General features: G+C 40.3%; 1 protein-coding gene across 1 annotated transcript in view; it reads left to right on the top strand.

The window, feature by feature from the left end:
* The first annotated feature begins 2525 nt into the window (after nt 1–2525).
* The window catches only part of PLS3 (plastin 3), an 89809-nt gene continuing 80002 nt past the window's right edge, over nt 2526–12332 (top strand). The window contains exon 1 of the mRNA XM_060086370.1: nt 2526–2626. The gene's annotated coding sequence lies outside the window, so the exon portion shown is untranslated. The remainder of the gene's footprint in view (nt 2627–12332) is intronic.

Below are 12332 nucleotides of genomic sequence, written 5' to 3'. Positions count from 1 at the left end.
AACTCCTAGCTGTGGCATGCGTGCAGGATCCAGTTCCCCCACCAGGGATCAAACCGGGTCCCCTGCGTTGGGAGCGCAGAGTCCTACCCACTGGACCACCAGGGAAGTCCCTGAAAGCCTCTTTATATAGATAGGAAAACTACCAACTTTGGGTTACTTTGTGAATGATCCTATATGGCTTAAACTGATGGTGTGAAAGATCAGAAAGAAATGCAGTTTGAATAGAGCTTTGAGTCTGAGGCTCCTTTCTTAGAGCAAAATGTTAGCCTCTGAAAAGGACTTTTAGATTTTGGGTAACACAGAAGTAGCTTAGTTACATCAAGATGGCTATCATAGAAGTATTCATTAAAATAGAGTTCTACTTTGTTGATCTTGTTAAACAGGAATCTCAACCAGCATCCAAACAGGGCAAGTTTTATGTGTTGGAAACTACCAAGGCACTGAGACACAGTGCCATTACCTGGGTACCCTGTGGCTTTGAAACTGTGACCACTGTACTTCCATTAAAGTGACATTTCTTGACCACAAACTCTTACTGAATTCTGACATCCTCAGTGTTAGTAAATAAAGTAAAGCTTCTATGTAAGCTTTTTTGAAAAAAAAAAACAGGAAAGTGTAAATAGCATATGCATGGGATTCTTAATATTTTGACTTATTCTAAATTCTAACACTTGAAAAATAAACTAAAATAGAATACTAAGTTAAGTAATTGAGACAAATATATCCATACTTGAAAATTTAGCTTGCACAGTCCCTTCATACAGACATTCTAAGTCTGTAAATTTAAGTTTTAAAGCAGGTGGAAGCTCTTCAGTGGCAACTTAACAGACGCCATAAAATGTAGAAAACTGAAGTACTGTATTAGTGTATCTAGAAATTTTGTGTAAAGAATTCCAGAAACCATACCAAACCTTGGGCCAGTTACTGAAAGCCAGAAATCTCACTGTGGATCCTCTTGTAAATGTGTGTGGCGGTACACTTCACAGTCCACACACCACGAACATGTTGAAATCAGTATTTTTGTGCTGACCCAAACCTGACCCAGCACAAAATCTCTCATACCGGAAATTTAATATTTCCGATAGCCAGATTGCTCTCTCATTTCTTTTTCACCTTTCTGTGCCTTTCGTATGTTCTTCCAGTTGGTTAATCATTAATTAATATTTAATGAGCCTTTTTCCCAGTGCCAATTCCTTCTCTGCTAGTGTAGCCTTTAGGCAGTATATGAACTCCCCTCTTCTGCCCATTCAAGAAGCACCGGCATTTACTATAGGTTAATTTCTCTAAGGAAATTCATAATAGCAGATGAAGTGAGGGTTCCTTGACAAGATCAAGGCCGCACCCTGAGGCATGCGGGATCTTAGTTCCCTGACCAGGGATGGAACGCGTGTCTCCTGCATTGGGAGTGCTGAGTCTTAACCACTGGACTGCCAGGGAAGTCCCAGGCCACTCTTAATTTAGCAATTTTCGTAGTGCATATAAAATGAGAAGTAATTGCACCAATTTTTAATTCTTAAAAAATTTTCCAAGCACACATTTCCTGAACAAAATGGTTGTGACTGAAACAGGAAAGGGCTTAGCCTTTCTCTTCTACAGCTGTGCCACAAGCCAGTCTCTTGACCTGACCCTGGAGAATCCGTCAGACTCTGGTCCTTGGAGCTGATTTTGGACCTGGAGTGAACCAAAGGATTGGAATGCACAATAAGGAGGGGAAACCTCCACGCGTATTAATGAAAGAGGTCAATTATGACACAGAGGCCAAGAAGAAGAAAGGGTCCTCTGGGAAGCAGGAGCATGTCTCCGTTTTCTCTGGTGAAAGGAGACTGATGAAAATTGACATCCATTTCCAGTCAAACGAGTGGGAACCACGTTATTTCCACCTTCCCTTCCCACCTCCAACTCTCATTCCTTTCCACATGGACAAACAGACCAGACAGGTGATTTTGGTCAACAATTTACTTGGGCACGAAGCCAAAAACATGAGAGCCTCGTCCTGTCCATATATCTGCTCCCTAGACCTCGTTGGAAAGGGAAGATTGCTGAGGTTTTCCCTCTGCGTTGTTCCGCACGCAGGCTGATTGGAGCAGAAGAAACTAAGTACTAGTATTACTAGTCCCTTCCCATGCCGAGATTCTCTTTACGATTCTGGGTTGAAACTGTACAGAGACTTAAATAGGGGCTTGGTGACGTTCAAACTCTCGCTCCAACGTTCTCATCTCTTCGTTTATTCCACACGAGTTTTTGGAACGTGGTCCCCGAGCCAGGCTCTGGGGACGTCTAATCTCTTCATAGCCAGGGAGGGGAAGAAACAAGAGCGGAGGACCAATCTCCGCTCCCAGCCGCAGAGTTACAGTCCCCATCCCTCCAGGGCGCCCATCCCGGTGCCTATTCTCCCAACTCCCCACCCAGTTGACGTGACAGGCTCGTGGCCCAATCGCCTTCCTGGTTCCCAGCCGACTGCTAGCACCACCGGAGCCAATGGCGGCGGCCGAGGGGCGGAGGGGCTGGCAGGAGGGGAGGGAGCGCTGGCTTTAGAACCACAGCCGCAAAAATTCCGAGCAGCAGCAGTTGTCTGAGTGCGTCGGTTGGAGGCTGTCTGGCCAGATCCGGTACTCTGCGACTTTATGTAAGTGCTCTGCAGGCGCGGGAGGGCATGAGGGGAGCGGGATCCCTGGGCGTGGGCATGAGTGGGTCCAGGAGAGAGCATCTCCGGGGACCTCGGCAGGAACGTGCCTGGCACGGGAGGCGGGGGACTGAGAGGGAGGCTGCAGAAATTTCTGTCCTAGACCTTGGGCGCCAAAGCGATCGTTCGCATCAAGGACGGGTGGGAGTGACCGAGTGTTCCCCACGACCACCGCCCGCCGCAAACACGTTTTCTGCTCTTCGCTGGAGAGACGGTGCTTTCTCACTAGTTGCTCTTAACTTGTTGCCAAACTTGGGCTGGAGTCCTTGACGCCAGCCCTTGCCCTTCTCCCCTTCCGTGGCGGCGGCCCCGAAGTGGAAACCAAGCGCCTAACTTCCCTCTGTCGTCCTTCTTCAGCTACTGCCACCCTCCTCCCCCCGCTCCTCCGCCGGCTCTGGACTCAGGAAATCCCGGAGCCGGTCGCCGGCGACGCCTCCAGCCCCCGCTCGCCCTCCTCGGGTGACCTCACGGGCTCACCCCGGCCCCCGGGCTCCACGGGGTGCGGTGGCCCAGGGAAGGAACGAGGCTCTGGTTGCCTGCCTGCCGCCTGCTTCCCTGGCCGTTAGCGAGCGAATCGCTATCGCACCGCGTCTCCCTATGAGTAAGCACTTTTTTCCTTTCTGTAGCAGGACATCTCCGGGCCATTAGGGCAGTACCTTTCCGTTCTCCTCTCCCCAGATCCCGCGCCGCCCGTCTGCTCCCTTCTCAGCTCCACTGGCTCTGCAGCCTCGACCGCGCGGTCGGGGCAGCGGCCGCCCGGCACCTCCCGGGGCTCCTCTGGAGGCAGAGCCGAAGGGGAGGGGGGCGAGGGCAACATCCCCCTCCTCCCACAGAGCTGCACTTGCCGGTGTTTACTTTTCCCCACTCGCAGTACTTAGCGGTCTAATGAGAGGCCGGGGGACGCCGACCACCCCCTCCCGGGCTTCTCGCCAGTCCCAGAGTTGACGCCGCCGCCGCTGCTACTTGCTCTAATGTGCTGGCGGCTCCGACGGCCAGGCTCCAGGGCAGAAGATCCCAACCTGGGAGGTGGAGTGGGCTTAATGCTTTCTGACATTTCCTGTACGCGACGCAAATTCTTGCTCCACACCCGATCTGCACAACATGCCGGGTGGTACTCGAGGTTGAGTTTAGAACTAACTGGGTTGGAGAGCCTTGCCGTTTAGGATCAGATAGACGGGATGCTCGGGGTGCCCGACCTGTTACCGGGGATGGGGGGGTGGCGAAGAGAGCCTGGCTGGCTGCACAGTAGGTAGAAAACCTAGGTGAAATGAAAAACTACTGAGAGGTAAGCGCACACTCCGCTTTACAGGATGTCACAGTGTATTTGGGAGCTTAAACTTGATCCTGAAGATCCAATTTACAGTGAATTCCAACATAGTGGCCGAAGCCCCACATATGTCAATTGGCATCACGTGCCCCAAGTCTCTGATGCCCCTAGGGTAATGGTCACATGACTTCTTTTGACTTTAAAACTGGAATGTAATGGCTGAAGTTCATTTTCCCAAAACTACCGTGACAAAAAAGGGGAAGGGGCGGTGTGAACTAGCCTCTACTCAAGGGAGTTCTACTTGGATTTGGATGAGGGGAACAGAAAGGGAATTTGGTGCTCAGATTTTATCCAAAATAAAAAACAGAAGGTGTTTTTAAAATAAGGGCTTGAAATATGTTTGTGCTGGGATATATATCTCCCCTGTGGCCCTTCAATCTAGTTATGGCTTTTCTAAATTTAAAAAATATCTTACTAATTATTTTCTAGAAAAATCGTCCATTTATTCATGCCCTATTTCATTCCTAAATGATAGATTTGAAGCCATATCCCATAAGATAGTGTTTTTTAAAAAATTAGGCTTTGTCCATGTCCCTGGGTCTGGCCTATATTCCAGTTGAACTCTTCTCTATATTAGGCATCTGCTTGAAGGTGGTGGATAATCTCTTGGCTAAAATTAACCATCAGTTATTGTGGTTTGGAATTAATTGGATCAGAAATCAGGCAGGAAGACAGTGGACACTAAATTTAAGAAATCGAGCTAGTTGGGTTTTTATCTGTCAGTACTTTAGTAGAATAATGAGAGGCCACAGAAACAACTCCCATAATGACCAATACCCACCCAAGTTAAGGTTGCTGTTGGAAAAACGTGGCATTTTTTGCTAGTCAGATTATATGTTGCAGAGTGTAGAAATGGGCAGAGGAATCTCTGAGGTTGAGAGTTTAAAAGCTTTACTTATTTACAAAAATGGATCCAGTTGATACGTATTCAGTCTTGAAAACAACTAGGGCAGCTAAAAATGAAACTGGGAATATTTAAGAGATTTTGGCTTTGTATGCTTCAGCCAAAAATCCTTGTCTACTTACTGCAGCAACCTCTGAATGACTTGAGCACTACATTTTCATGCTGTGCATGGGTTTCTGAGCCTAAAAACTAGAACAACTTTAAAGCACATAGTTCTGACCACAAGGCTAGCCTTGCGGCACAGATTAGCTGGAAGTGGACTCAAACTGCACCTGAGTTAATTGGAGTTAACTACACTGGTAGATAGACCCCCCTAGTGGAAGAGAGGTGATAATATAATTTTAGATGGGACTCCTAACAAATATTTAACCTTAAAAAAAGAAGAGCACAACTATCCAACTAGGTTAAAGTGGTAGGGAGATAAGTTCTCTTTAAAATAGTATTAACTCATGTCAAAACAGGATCCTCACTAGGCTCTCCAACCACAGTCTTTCATTGTCTCGGTGTGTCCACTCATTTACAGCTACTGACTTCATTTTTTAGTCATATGATCTAATGAACCCAGGCTTTCATTAAAATTAGAGGATTATGAGTCTAATTCTTAATTTCTACAATTACATCTAGAAAGTTATCAAACTCTTTACCTGGGGTGGGAGAGCCAAATAAATTATGCTCTGCCTTGATTTAACACAGACAATCAACACTGAGGTCCAAGGTCTCTAGTCTAGTCTGATGCCATCATTTAGGGTCAATTGCTAAAAATGTCTAGGCTTAATGCATTTTGGGTAGAAGGATTAATTATAACTAGTGAGTAATATTTGGGTTGAGATTAAGTCTCTTCTACAAATGGTTGCAAGCACATTAGACTTGACTCTGACTGTTTATACTGGCAGAATGTCAATATCCAGGGCACTATTAGGAACCCCATGAAATTTTGCTCCTAGGCAAACAGCGTGACTCTTACAGAAAAGAAGGGGGTAGTAACTTGGCCATGGTGCCTGAGCACTAAGGAGATTCTTTATGGTGAAGCTGATGAGAAAAGGAAGAAAATTCACTTGCCATTTTTCCATATTCTGTTTTAAGCATTTCTACTTGCCTTTCCAAGAAATTTACTGACATAATATTCTTAGCACATATGATAAATTCATGAATTTGCTATTGCTATAATCTAGGTGGAATGAATATGCCAAACTGTTTGTCTTTTGGTGTTTAGTACATATTCCAAAAGTAGCGGGTATAAAATTGAAAACGAACATCTATCAATACAAGAAAACTTGGGTAACTGTTTTTGGAATCATTTTGTACTTGCTCATGCTCTTTTGGTGAAAAATAATCCAGAGGGGGAAAGTTTAATCTGTGAAAATAATAAAACTCAGTTTAGAAGAAAACAGCTAGATCATGTTTTGAGTCTATAATTATTCTAGAGAGTGACACACCATATGATGTATGTTCATTGTGTTGGAGGTTTCAAGTTTTTTGGATACATTATACTGTCTTTTAGATACCAGTGGTCACGACTAGCTGTTTTTAGTGATGAGAGCTTTGGTTAAAATTATGGCCTAGAAATATAAAAAACTGTCTGATCATGAAATGTCAGTCTCAGGAGAAGACCTGATAATACTTGGGCCAATGGTAGTTATGGAGGCGAGACAGTTTCCAAAAATTCAATATGCTTAATAACATTGAAGTTGCCCTATTCTTAGCACTTGAGAGACAAATATTGGTGAGTATAAACTGTTTTAGGGATGAAAAAGCATTGCTGTTAAATGAAAATTACAATGCTAAGGGGGATGTATGTTGGACTTGCTTCAGAAGAACTAGATTCTAGACATGGCTCTGCCACTGACTCATAGTTTGACCTTGAGCAAGTCACTTAAGATTATTATACTGATAATTAACATTGAGTACATACATGTGCCAGACACCACGCATTTTCTCAATTATAAAATGAGGGCATGGCTCAAGGATTTTGGTCTGCTGGGATTTTTTTTTCTTTTATAAGATATATATTTTATATAGATATAGTCTGGCTTATTTCAGCTATATTTATCAGTTGATTTTTTCCCAATTTTAATGCAACTATATTGAACCAAGCTAAATACCTTGTAGGCAAATTGGTGACTATCCAGGAAGATGATCACTAGTGGCTTATTCCATGACTAATGTTATTTCTTTAAAATATAGAGGTACCATTTATATCATTCCTTATCAAGGATTTTTGGTGCATTAAACTTACTGATTTTATATTATGACAAAGCTTAATTTCTCTTAACGGTCTAGAAATTTGATGATAAGGAGGTAGTATTGTTTATTGGAAAAGGCATTGAGTGTGGACTCCAGGATCTTTTAGGCTTCTACAGTTTGCACAGACAGGCCATCTTCAGTAAATCATGGAAGTTCTCTGTTTTCATATCTGGAGTTTACTTTATTTGTAAGCCATCTGTTTTCAATCTGTGTATTTCACAGGCATGCTGAAAGGATAAATGAGCTATGTAAGCCTTGGCTCTTCAGCAGACAGGTGCTATATAAATTCAAAGTACTGTAGTAGTATATCATAGAAACACTAAAGCTTTAATAAGAGTTTACAGAAATGGTAGAATTCTCATCACTTAAGCCTTGCCACATTTTTACTTGTCTGTAAATGTTCTCCAGCCATCCACTTTTACAAGCTAAGAAGAAATAAAGCCAGACATAATGTAATGAAAAATAAGAGAAATGGTTGATAACAAGAGAATAAAAACCTATATGTGTAATACTTTCTTTTATTTTTCTTCCCTCAAATATTATGCCAAGTAGCCTGTAAAAGCCATTAATGTGGTGGTTGTTTTTTTTTAACCTTTCCCAAGTAACTACTGAGCAGTATTTTGGCGTTCATTGGTAATGGTTACAAAATACTTTGGCTTGTCATACTTCATTCTTAGTTTTGTGATTGCCCGTAATAGGAGGTTTTGTGTAAAATTACGCATGAAAAATCAAATGTTTCTCCTTATAATTGCACTCTAAATTGAATATGCAGGTATGGAAAAGTGTGTAATGGAGGAGGTAAACTTATGTTTAAGTGGTGTGCCATCATTAACACAGAAAAGGTGAGAAGTTAATGCAGGTCTCCATTTGAAAAACAAACATGTTGAGCTAGATGACTTGTGAGGGGTCATTTTCTTTTCTTTCTTTCTTTTTTTTTTTTTTTGGCTGCATCGGGTCTTCGTTGCTGTGCGTGGGCTTTCTCTAGTTGCAGCGAGCAGGGGTTACTCTTCATCGCAGTGTGCAGGCTTTAGTAGTTGTGGCACGCAGGCTCAGTAGTGGTGGCTCGCAGGCTCTAGAGCGCAGGCTCAGTAGTTGTGGCGCACGGGCTCAGTTGCTCCGTGGCATGTGGGATCTTCCCGGACCAGGGCTCGAACCCGTGTCCCCTGCATTGGCAGGTGGATTCTTAACCACTGCACCACAAGGGAAGCCCCTGAGGGGTCATTTTCAACCCCCACCCTCAAAACTATTAACTTGGAATTAATTTTCACCGTCTATTGTCATCTTGCCAATTACATGATAGTTCTTTAACTCTGTCATTCTTTGTGTTATTATGCATTTTTATTTTGTTAAAATTATGTTTGCTAACATTTGTTAAAATAGCATTTGTGAAGTGTTAGTACTTAATGAAAATGGAATAAGCAGAAAGCCTTGAGTTAAAGGACTTTTGAAATAACCCGATATCCTATGACTAGTTCTGAAGAGAAGTTTCTCTTTGTTAAATCATTTTCTTTTATAAAATCTGACCTCTTATTTCTACCATCTCTGTTTTAAAAGGTTAAATAGCAAATCATTTTTTTGTAATCTTGTAACCCATATATTGAAAATACAACTCTGATTCTCTTAAGCTGTTTTAAATTTATATGTATATATAATACTTGTTTACATAAAAAGTATATATATAAAATTTTGACTTTCTATAAAATAGAATTTGAGAGGGCAGCATAATAGCTTTGAATATTCATATTATTGCATTCTACATTATATGCTCTAATTACATAGTGTTGCTCTCAGATTGACATTCTGCTATTGACACTGAATAATACATTGTCCTTTATAGACAAATGTAATTTTTAAGCTTTTTTTCCTGTATTTCTTTACTTGCTTGCATATTCCCATTTTTGCCATTTCTTATTGTTGTTTTTGACATCTTGGTGCTTGTATTTCAGGTGGGGGAGAATTACCATTTAAGATTGTTTTCTCAGAGGTGAAAATGATAAGACATGATTCCTAGGGTATATCCTATTGCTATAATAATCAATAGGTATATTTAGTTAATCTGCTGGAAAAGTGTCTTAAGTAGTGTGTACTTAGGATATTTTTTAATCAGTTTACTTTGGATTAAAAAAATACAAGACCACTTTAAAAATATGAGAAGAAAACAAAAGGGTTTATAAAGAAGAAAAATAAAAATTACTCATAATTGTACCACCTGTTCATATTTTTCATCTGTTTCCTGTGTAGAACATTAGATATTTTTCAAATTGGGATCATACTGTATATACTGTTTGTATCCAATTCTTTTAACTTATATTATGAACATGTTTTCCAATGTAATCAGATATTTTTGAAAATATTTAAAATTACTGCATGATATTCTATATAGTCGATATTTCGTAATTTATTTCACTAATTCCAGGTTGTTGGAAGTTTTTGTTCTTTCCATATCTTATAGATAATGCTTCAGTGAACACCCTGGGGCAAAAACCATTTCATGACTCTGATTATTTCTTTGAGATAAATATTTAGAAGAGAAATTGCAAAGATTTTTGTTTTAAAGATGAATTCCTTTGACAATCTCTGAAATTTAAACATTGGTGTAAGCAAAAAGAGCCTTGATTTCAAACAGCAGCTCTCAAAAGAAAAAGCCATTCTTTATATAGTGTTTCATATGGAGCTGGTTTAGGTAAAGTATATGTCTTGGAAATATTTTCGTTTCCTCTGATCTACTTAGCAGGTGCAAAGGAGGATGAAGTAGAATCCTGTGGGGTGTACAATCATAGGAAGTTCTATTTTTTGAAACAGAACTGTTAATTGGGGAAGGGAGACAGGTTTGTATTTAATTAGCCTTTAGATTTCAGATTGCTGTAAAACTCAGTTCAAGTACAAAAAGCTTACTTGTGACCATAAACTTTCAGTATCATGAAGAGACTTTTAATCCTGAAGTTGGTTAAATGGCTGTATATATATAAACATATATATATATTTATATATTCTTTTTCAGCTTCTTTGCCATTATAGGTTATTACAAGATATTGAATGTAGTTCCTTGTGCTATACAGTAGGCCCTTGTTGGTTATCTATTTTATATATAGAGTGTGTATATGTTAATCCCAAGCTTCTAATTTAACCCCCCCTTCCCCTTTGGTAACCATAAGTTTGTTTTCTATATCTATGAAATTACCATATTACCCAGCAATCCCACTCCTGGGCATATATCCGGAAAAGACGAAAACCCTGATTTGAAAAGATACATGCACCCCAATGTTCATAGCAGCTCTATATACAATAGCCAAGGCATGGAAGCTACCTAAATGTGCATCGACAGATGAATGGATAAAGAAGATGTGGTACATATACACAAGGGAATATTACTCAGCCATAAAAAGAGAATGAAATAATGCCATTTGCAGCAATATGGATGGACCTAGAGGTTATCATACTGAGTGAAGTAAGTCAGACAAAGACAAATATCATACATCACTTATATGTGCAGTCTAAAAAAATGATACGAATGAATTTATTTCAAAACAGAAATAGACTCACAGACATAGAAATGGCTGTGTTTGTTGATAGGCTTCTTTATCTCGGGCTGTCAGCCTCTTGAAGTACAGCCACACCTCAGAGATACTTCAGTTGGTTCCAGACTATCGCAATAAAGTGAGTCACATCAATTTTTTGGCTTCCCAGTGCATATAAAAGTTATGTTTACACTATACTGTAGTCTATTAAGTGTGTGATAGCATTACATCTAAAAAAATGTACATAATTAAAAATACTTTATTGTTTAAAAAGTGCCAATTTTCATCTGAGGCTTCAGTGTGTCCTAGGAACATCGAAGATCACTGATCACCAATCATTATAACAAATATAATGATAATGAAAAAGTTTCAAATGTGGTGAGAATTACCAAAATGTGACACAGATACAAAGTGAGAAAATGCTATTGGAAAATGGTGCCAATAGACTCACTTGATGCAGCGTTAGTACAAACCTTCAATTTGTAGAAAGTGCAATATGTGGAAAGTGCAATAAAATGATGTGTGCCTGTACGTTGACAATGCTCAATAAACTCAAAGTTTTATGTTTCATTCAGGTTGCTTAAATAACTAAACAGAGATCCAATAGTGGTAAAACTGGTGCCACCAGTTAATTTGTGCCTAGTTTCAGTATATGGTGAATCCCCAAATTACAACACTTGACTTAACAAATATTTTGTGTATTTAAATGGCTCATTGTACACTGCATATCTCTCTCTAAACTTATCCCATGCTGCTTCACAGACCCTTCCTGGATGTCTGTCTCCTTACCCCAGTTCACTGGTGGCACTAAGGACCATGTTGGTCCGGGCATCCCATGATGACCCGGAAGTGATGTGGAAAGTTTTGTCTGACTGGACAACTCGTTCTTACCACCTCCTTTTTTTGTTCTCAGAGGGATCATGTACATGCTATATTTCATAGTCAGAATGGATTTTAGCATAAAATATGGGTTCCCATGGTTTTGCTATTTTATATCTCTGTGACATTGGGGAAGTTCCTTAATTCCTCTAAACCTCAATTTCACTATCTATAAAATGGGGATAATATCACTTGTTTTCAGTCTTGTCTTTAAAATTAAAGGAGAACATTTATAAAGAAACTGGCATATATTAGGTGCTCAATCAGTGTTCCCATTTACAGGTCAATTAATATTGCCTTAGGTGTTCTTTATCAGATATCTGTAGCTGCCTTTTCATTTTCCTCTAATTTAAACTTCTTTTTTCCTTAAGTATCACCATTGAAGATAAATAAGATACTTTATTTTTTCTGTTTTATTTAATGGTATTGTGAAAATATGACTTTCCAATGCTTTTCATTACAAATGTGGAGGATTTTAACAATGTTCCAGGTTGAAGAAGCCTCTTGGCTTAGCTAAGAAACCCCTTTACCATTAATATATCCTTTTATGAAGATATGCCATCCAACAGTCTAAATTCACCCTCAAAGGAAAATTGGAAACGTGACTCTTTTAATACATTACAGACACCATTATAAAGTCACTGCCACTAACAAATTTAGCTTAGAGCAGGGTGAAAGGTAATAGGTAATGTTGATGCCTGTTTTGGGGGGGAGGATAAAAAAGCTTCAAGTTCTTCAGTGTTTCTACAATAGTAGAAATAGTATAAACCTGAATGT

This window comes from Mesoplodon densirostris, chromosome X (genome assembly GCF_025265405.1).
Source record: "Mesoplodon densirostris isolate mMesDen1 chromosome X, mMesDen1 primary haplotype, whole genome shotgun sequence".
In the NCBI taxonomy this organism is placed as follows: Eukaryota; Metazoa; Chordata; class Mammalia; order Artiodactyla; family Ziphiidae; genus Mesoplodon; species Mesoplodon densirostris.
The sequence above is the reverse complement of the archived record's forward strand: the minus strand, read 5'-3'. Positions and strand labels throughout refer to the sequence as shown.